The sequence below is a fragment of the Coenobita brevimanus genome, chromosome 48 (assembly GCF_032717465.1).
Source record: "Coenobita brevimanus isolate Jiangsu-jjx chromosome 48, ASM3271746v2, whole genome shotgun sequence".
In the NCBI taxonomy this organism is placed as follows: domain Eukaryota; kingdom Metazoa; phylum Arthropoda; class Malacostraca; order Decapoda; family Coenobitidae; genus Coenobita; species Coenobita brevimanus.
In genome coordinates, this window is record NC_137001.1 from 8,645,048 (window position 1) to 8,652,547 (window position 7,500).

Below are 7,500 nucleotides of genomic sequence, written 5' to 3' on the forward strand. Positions count from 1 at the left end.
CCCTTAACCTACAATACAATACTAGTATCGGAAAGCTGAGAATCCTTGTGCAAACTTGGGTCTTCCATAGCCTCAAGTCGCCTCTCAACTTCCCCCTTAACCTACAATACTATATTAGTATTGAGAAGCTGAGAATCCTTGTGCAAACTTGGGTCTTCCATAGCCTCAAGTCGCCACTGCGGAGTTCTCTCTCGAACTTCCCCCTTAACCTACAGTACTTCTATTAGTACCGGGAAGCTGAGAATCCTTATGCAAACTTGGGTCTTCCATAGCCTCATGTGACCTCCTGAGGCTGAACAATGACCCCATTGTAACACTGCTAGGCGGTACTTGGCGGGAACGACAAACTGCAGTCGAACCTCGCCCTCGGGTGTTCGTGACTCACGGTAGAGCCGTCCTTGTTTACGAAGGAACTTGGCTCGACCTCCCCGTGAATACTTAATCACTCGACCCTTTTGTTTGTTCCGCACGGTAGCAAGTGTCGGGTCAGAATGTTGTTCTTGCACAACAAGTTGACTACACATCAGATCTTGCGGCGATTCAATGATCACTGGGGTGACACAGTCTGGAGCCTCAGTCATGGCTCGTGTTACCGCAGCAGCCGAAGTCTGAGTAGCGTCATCATCGGAGCAACTATCCTTGACTCCTTGAATATTGCCTACTATTAAGTCAAATAGAGGCTCTGGCATGACAACTGCAAGTGTCGTACCAGTATAAAATGGAGATGCCACCTGGATACATGCCTCAGGGAACAATCTCACTGATCCATCAATAAGCTTTGCATGGATCTGTCGACCTGTATACTGCTCAGGCCGAACTAAACTCTGCTTAACAGAGCAACCCGAGGAACCATTGTCTCTCAGGACCTTCACAGGAATGCCTCCCACAAACCCTGGCTGAACAAGGAAGGTACTGTCACCTGTGGGAGGGCCTGTGGAGGAAGCAGCTAGCCACTCTTGAGGCTGCTGAATTGATGTGGCAAACATTGTGCCTTGAAGGTTATATTGGGGAGATGGAACATTGGCCATCTGTGGAGGGGGGTTCACTGTCACTGTGGGACTAGTGAACTGTGGGGAAGTACCCACACTGGTAGGGACGTGACCACCAGACTGCTGCTGAGGAATGAAGGCTGCATTCGCTTCCTGCCTCTTTTGAGTTGGTGGTGAAAAACTTTGTCCCGACGGTCGGTTGCGTGGCTGATACTGCTGCTGGTTAGGGTACTTGTTGTACCTCTTCCACTCAGGTTTCTGAGTGTTTTGCCCCTGGTCCTTCCACTGCGGTTTTGGACCTTGGCCATTACTCTGAGAATGGCCTTGGTGCTGGGATTCAGTCTGAGACGGCTTCCCAGACTTATCAGCTTTTCTGTTCCAGGTGTTTTGCTGCTTGCGAGCTTGATACCCGTATGCAGTAAAGAACGCGTCAGCCTTCTCTGCCATTTGGCTGGCATCTTTCACCTGGCAGATCTTAAGCTGTGCTATGAGCTCAGCAGGCCACGACCTCTCTAGCTGTGTACGCAGCACAAGGTCAATTATCCCCTCACGCGTGGAAGGAGTTTCATCTTTCTCCATCCACTCATTTAAGTAAGCTGTGAGACGATCAAGGAACTGAACAGCTGTCTCCTTGTCTTGGAGACGAGCTCGCATGAACTGAACTTTGGCGTCGTCTACTGTGAGACCATACGCCTTAATGAGTGCAGCTTTCATCATCTCATATGTGAGATTGTCTCCACGAATTCTGTGGAGAATATCGAGGGCAGGGCCCTCAAATAAACTAAGAAACTGAAGCCGCTTAGCTGCCTCATCCAGTTGATATAAGTCTGCCATGTCCTCAAAACGAGCTATGTACGGCTCGATTCGCTCGGTTTCCTTGTATGAAGGAAGCTTGATGCGTGGGGTCGCCAGGACATGTGCAGGAAGAACGCTCGTGGAGCTTGGACCAACTGCACCAGACGTGTCTGAAGCCAAGGAATCTCGCTTGAGCTTCAGCACTTCAAGTTCATGTTCTCGTTCTTTGTCTCGTTGTTCACGCTCGTATTCGCGCTGTTCTCGCTCTTTTTCTAACTCGAGCTTGCGTTGTTTCTGCTCGTGTTCGCGCTGTTCTCGCTCGTATTCGCGCTCTTTCTCACGCTGCTCTTGTTCATAAGCACGCTCTCTTTCACGTTCCTCACGCTGTTCTCGCTCGTATTCGCGCTGTTCTCGCTCGCATTCGCGCTGAATCTTACGCTCTTCACGGGCATCATTCTCGCGCTGCTGCTCCTGATTATGCCGTGAGAGTATATACTCTTTAATTTCGGTTGGGTCCGAAAGACCCATATCTTTGGCTTCCTGTAAAAATACAGTAGTAGCCATGGCGCTAATTTATTAAGCAAAACCGAAATTGAGTACTGACTGCTTAGCGACGAATACTAATAAACACAAATAAAGAATACAGACACAAGCTAGTGGTGACCAGTCTTATCCAGTTAACTGGCAAAGAATAAATAAAAAATGTAAATGACTGGGAAGACTCAATAATAAACACAATGGGTACGGCGACTTCCCAGGAGCGAATAAAATCGTCTGGCGTTACCAAAAATAAACTAGAGTTAAGTACTCTATGAATTGATAAAGCAAAATTCACTTGCTAAATTCACGGTAAACACCAGTAAGCTTGTGCCTATAAACTTTAATGATAAATACCTAAATATGAATGAGTGAGCACTATCTCGTGAATAGCTTTAGAGCTAGGAGTTAATAGGCTATCCTGGAATGAGGTCGCCAATTGTCACGGGGTTTTTATAATATCACGGTAATTTTGATATAAATGGTTAAATGTTATTTAAATTGATAATAATATTCAATAATATTGAAGAGCAGAGACAATGATTGTCTTGCTACATCAAGCAATGATTACTTTACGCTGCTTCTTCGCACGACTCTCTGAGAACGAGAATTTATAAACTTTCTCCACAGTACACAGCAGAGACTAATTACTCACAATTGCTGAATTAATGTACTGTTAGCCTCTGGAGAAAGTTACTTCACCCTTGACAATAAATAACTAATACTAATAACAATAATCAGGTCCTTGCTGATGCTTAACTCCTATGGCACAACGGATTTTAAGTTAATACAACAAGACTGGTCTAAGTACCAGTTATGAAAGCAAACGTTTATGCAAGCTAGGAGCTGTATGGAAAATAAGCTTAATTATGGAGAAATGAAACAAGATTTTTACTCTACATTAAGCTCAAGAAATAGAACTGTTAAATTTATTGATTACAAAAATAAATTTAACATTACATTTCAAATCAAATCAATGAGACGCACTCGCTCACTCACACAGAAGCTAAATACTTACGCCTAGGAAAAACACCTTAACTAAGCTCTTAAAACTACAAAATACACAAAGGAAATACCAGTCGATGAATACTATGTATCACCCGAGGAGTGGGGTGGGAGTACTGGGATTAACTGTACTAATGGAGCTTGGGGTGCTAGCTGACCTCTCCACTTCTGAGCACAGACCCTTTCTCCGTCACAGCAAACACAAGACTGAATTCAAATAATGTATGGGCAGGAAGCACGAGCCACCGGAAGAAAGCGTGGCTAACGGTTGAGGGAAGCAGAGGCGAACGATAAAAAAACAATTGTATCGCTCAGTAGCGCACTTAGTGACGTGCATTAAATCGGTCACTTTTGAAAGTGACGAATGTTTTGAAAGTATACTCCGAAAGGGAGAGAGAAACGGTTAACTGAGCGATACACAGTGAGTTTTCCACTAATAGTTCGTGGCTTCTCACAAAAAGGAAATGTCGCGAATTGATTCGTGACACCTATCTTCTTATGTTCAGACAGATATATAGATAGTATGTGTGTGTGTGTGTGTGTGTGTGTGTGTGTGTGTGTGTGTGTGTGTGTGCACGTGCTCACTTGCGCGCGTGTTTGATATATTTATATATCACGATGCATTAGGACTTTTATAGCCATAAGAATAAAATACGGTACATAATGTGCATTGGAAAATTATGCCAAATAGAAAGAAAAAGTAGAATAACATTTATATTTCTTCAGAATGAATAACATAGTTGTGTATTACATTATTGTTGTCATATATCATACATAATGCCATTTGATTTGAAAAGAAATGATTGCATACACTATATATATATATGCAGGCACACACACACACACACACACACACACACACACACACACACACACACACACACACACACACACACACACACACACACACACACAAACTATCCTTACATCAATATATCAATCTGTTCATCTTTTTTTCTCTCTAAAGTAAACAAACACACGTACACATACATAGATAACTATCTATCTATTTACCTTTCTTTCGATAGCACAAACACACATTCACTCGATCTATCAGTTTGTCTATCCATGAATCTATTTTTCTCTATCTATTCATCTTTGTTTCTAACACACACACACACACACACACACACACATATATATATATATATATATATATATATATATATATATATATATATATATATATATATATATATATATATATATATATATATATATATATATATATATATATATATATATATATATATATATATATATATATATATATATATATATATATATATATATATATATATATATATATATATACTGTACAATTATGCTCAATACACACAAATATAGAAACAAATATATACATACATTTTCATATGCATTATACATATATATATACATACAGTAGATAAGCCAAAACAAAATGGCTCATGAAAGTAGGTACTAATGATAACATAAATGACAAAATACAACATGGAATTGTATGACAAACAAATGAAATATATAAGAACATAAGAAGATAGCACAAACACACATTCACTCGATCTATCAGTTTGTCTATCCATGAATCTATTTTTCTCTATCTATTCATCTTTGTTTCTAACACACACACACACACACACACACACACACACACACACACACACACATATATATATATATATATATATATATATATATATATATATATATATATATATATATATATATATATATATATATATATCTCACTGACACAAACGCACTAAACACCCACACACATGTGCATACACACATACCGTACAAATACCATGACTCAAACATGATGTTTATTTGTGTTTGTGTGTTTCAGAGTGAACTTAGAATTTCTTTATGGTGTGATAGTCCCGAAAGCAGTCACCCAAGCACAAACCAACGTTGCATTCTTTGCATATGATGCTGATTCGCGTGCGCTTCCTGGGACGTTTAGTTGTGTGATTGCACACATAGCACTCTCTGCGCCTCCTCAGTCCATTGATCATTTCAGTATGTACGGGATAATGACGACTGAAGCCATCTATGATGCGATCCGGCAGGGGGTAGGGCTGCGACCTTTGATGCTGCTGGTAGGTTGCCCGAAGTCTTCAAGTAGCTGGTAGACTACGTTATGCACGAACTCTCGCAGCTTCGGCTTCTTGGTGGGGTCAAACTCATTTTTGGTCAGCCAGAGATTGTAGGCATTGAGCATTGTGATGTCTATCAAGTGGAAAAAGAATTTGTGGTACCACTTGACGGACTTTCTCAAGCACTCAATGCCACTTAGCTGACAGTCTGACTTGTCCACCAGACGCATATTATGTGTGTAGTCGACCACCACATCAGGCTTTATGATTGGTTTTTTGGTGCGGTAGTGAACCTTGCCAGTTTGAACAAGCTCGCCTTTGTGGATAGTGGAGAATAGGTGGACTGCACGTCTGTCATTCCACTTCAAAGCTACAACCTTGCCGGACTTCTCCTTCTGAATGAACTTATCCTTTCGACCCCTTCGTCGCTTCTGGCTTCTCTTGTGATGGGCGTGAGCTGCCTCTTCATCATCTGGCGTGTCACTAGAACTAGGATCGTCAATAAGGATCTTCTCTCCGTTGAACTTTGGCATAAACTTCCTGGATGTCCGTACAGTTCCACATGACCCAGTCTTGTTATCATATAGGAATTGACAGAGAGCAGGGCTAGTATACCAATTGTCAGTGTAAAGAATATGACCCTTGCCCATGTAGTCTGCCATCATCTTTTTGACGATGGCACCAGACATGCCCATGGGGTCTTTCTTGCTGACAATTCCTAAATCTGTGTCTGTGCCTGTGTACACGATCATGTCGAGCACAAATCCTGTCTCACAGTGACATAACACAAACAGTTTTATGCCAAAGCGATGTCTCTTTGATGGAATATACTGCTTGAAAATGAGACGACCCTTGAATAGCATAAGTGACTCGTCAATGACCATCTTCTGAAAGGGGTAGAAATATTTCTTGAACCGTGAAAGGACCATCGAAAATATTTCTCTCACTTTCCAGTTACGATCATCGTTTTTAGGGTTTTCATTGTCTGCAAAGTGAAGAAAACTTAACAGCAATAAAAACCTGTCACGAGGCATGTATTTATGGAACAGAGGAGTGTTGGTCAAGGGGTCATTGCGCCAATAATGCTGAAGAACATGCTTCTTGCACAGTGGCATCACCAGCATCAAGGCGATGAAAACAATGAGCTCCCTGGGTGTGGTGTCCACCCACTGTCGTACCCTGGAATTCGGGGAGATGAAGTCCATATGCTGAGACACCCAACGGTAATATTTGTTGGTGTTCTCAGCCACGAATGACATCACCTAGTCATCCAAGAAGGCACGGAAGTAGTCACTTTCCCTTGCCTCGTCGTTACAGGGCAAGTCTTCAGTTGTACCACTGCTCTCACGCCGAAAGTTCGGTAGGTCTGGTACAAAGTCTGACCCCTCTGACCAGGAAAACGAAAACGCTGAGTCCTCACGCAGGGTAACTTGTGACTCCTCACTGTTTTCACCTTCATCCTCATTATCCCCGTCTTCACTGTCATCCTCCTCACCACTGCTTGATGAGCCTTGCCACCCACAATCCCTCCCAGTTACGTCAAAGTCGTCCCCGCTGCTGTCGTCGCTCTCAGTAAACAACAGTGGCATCTATTTACTTGGGGTTAAGATCTGTGGGCGTGGGCGAGGTGCAGGCGTGTACCCAGAAGTACTCGGATCTGAGATGGCAGAAGCAGGGACAGATGATCTAGAAGGGGTGTTGGAGCTGCTTTCACTGTCGTCCTCGCAATAATCATATCTCAGTGGTTGTGGCTGTGTGGAGATGGTTGGTTCGGGTAGATGAGGGGAGGAGGGAGGCGGCGGGTCAATGAATGATTCACTCAAGCAGCGAGCTACCTGTTTCAAGCGTGTTCCCTGCTTTTCTATTTTTACATTCTTTCTGCAAGGCATTTCGAAATAAGTAGTTGAGGGCCTCATGTCGCGCCTCGGGACCTGACCTTTGGTCCTTATGCTGCATGTAGGAGGTGGGTTGGAGGTAGAGTTCTCCAGTGGCTCCTCAGTACGTCCACCCTCCATCATGACCCGCAAGTGAATGACCCAGGAGGACGCGAGAAGGTGTTGACAGGTGTCTTTGTATGTATGTATGTATGTACGTAC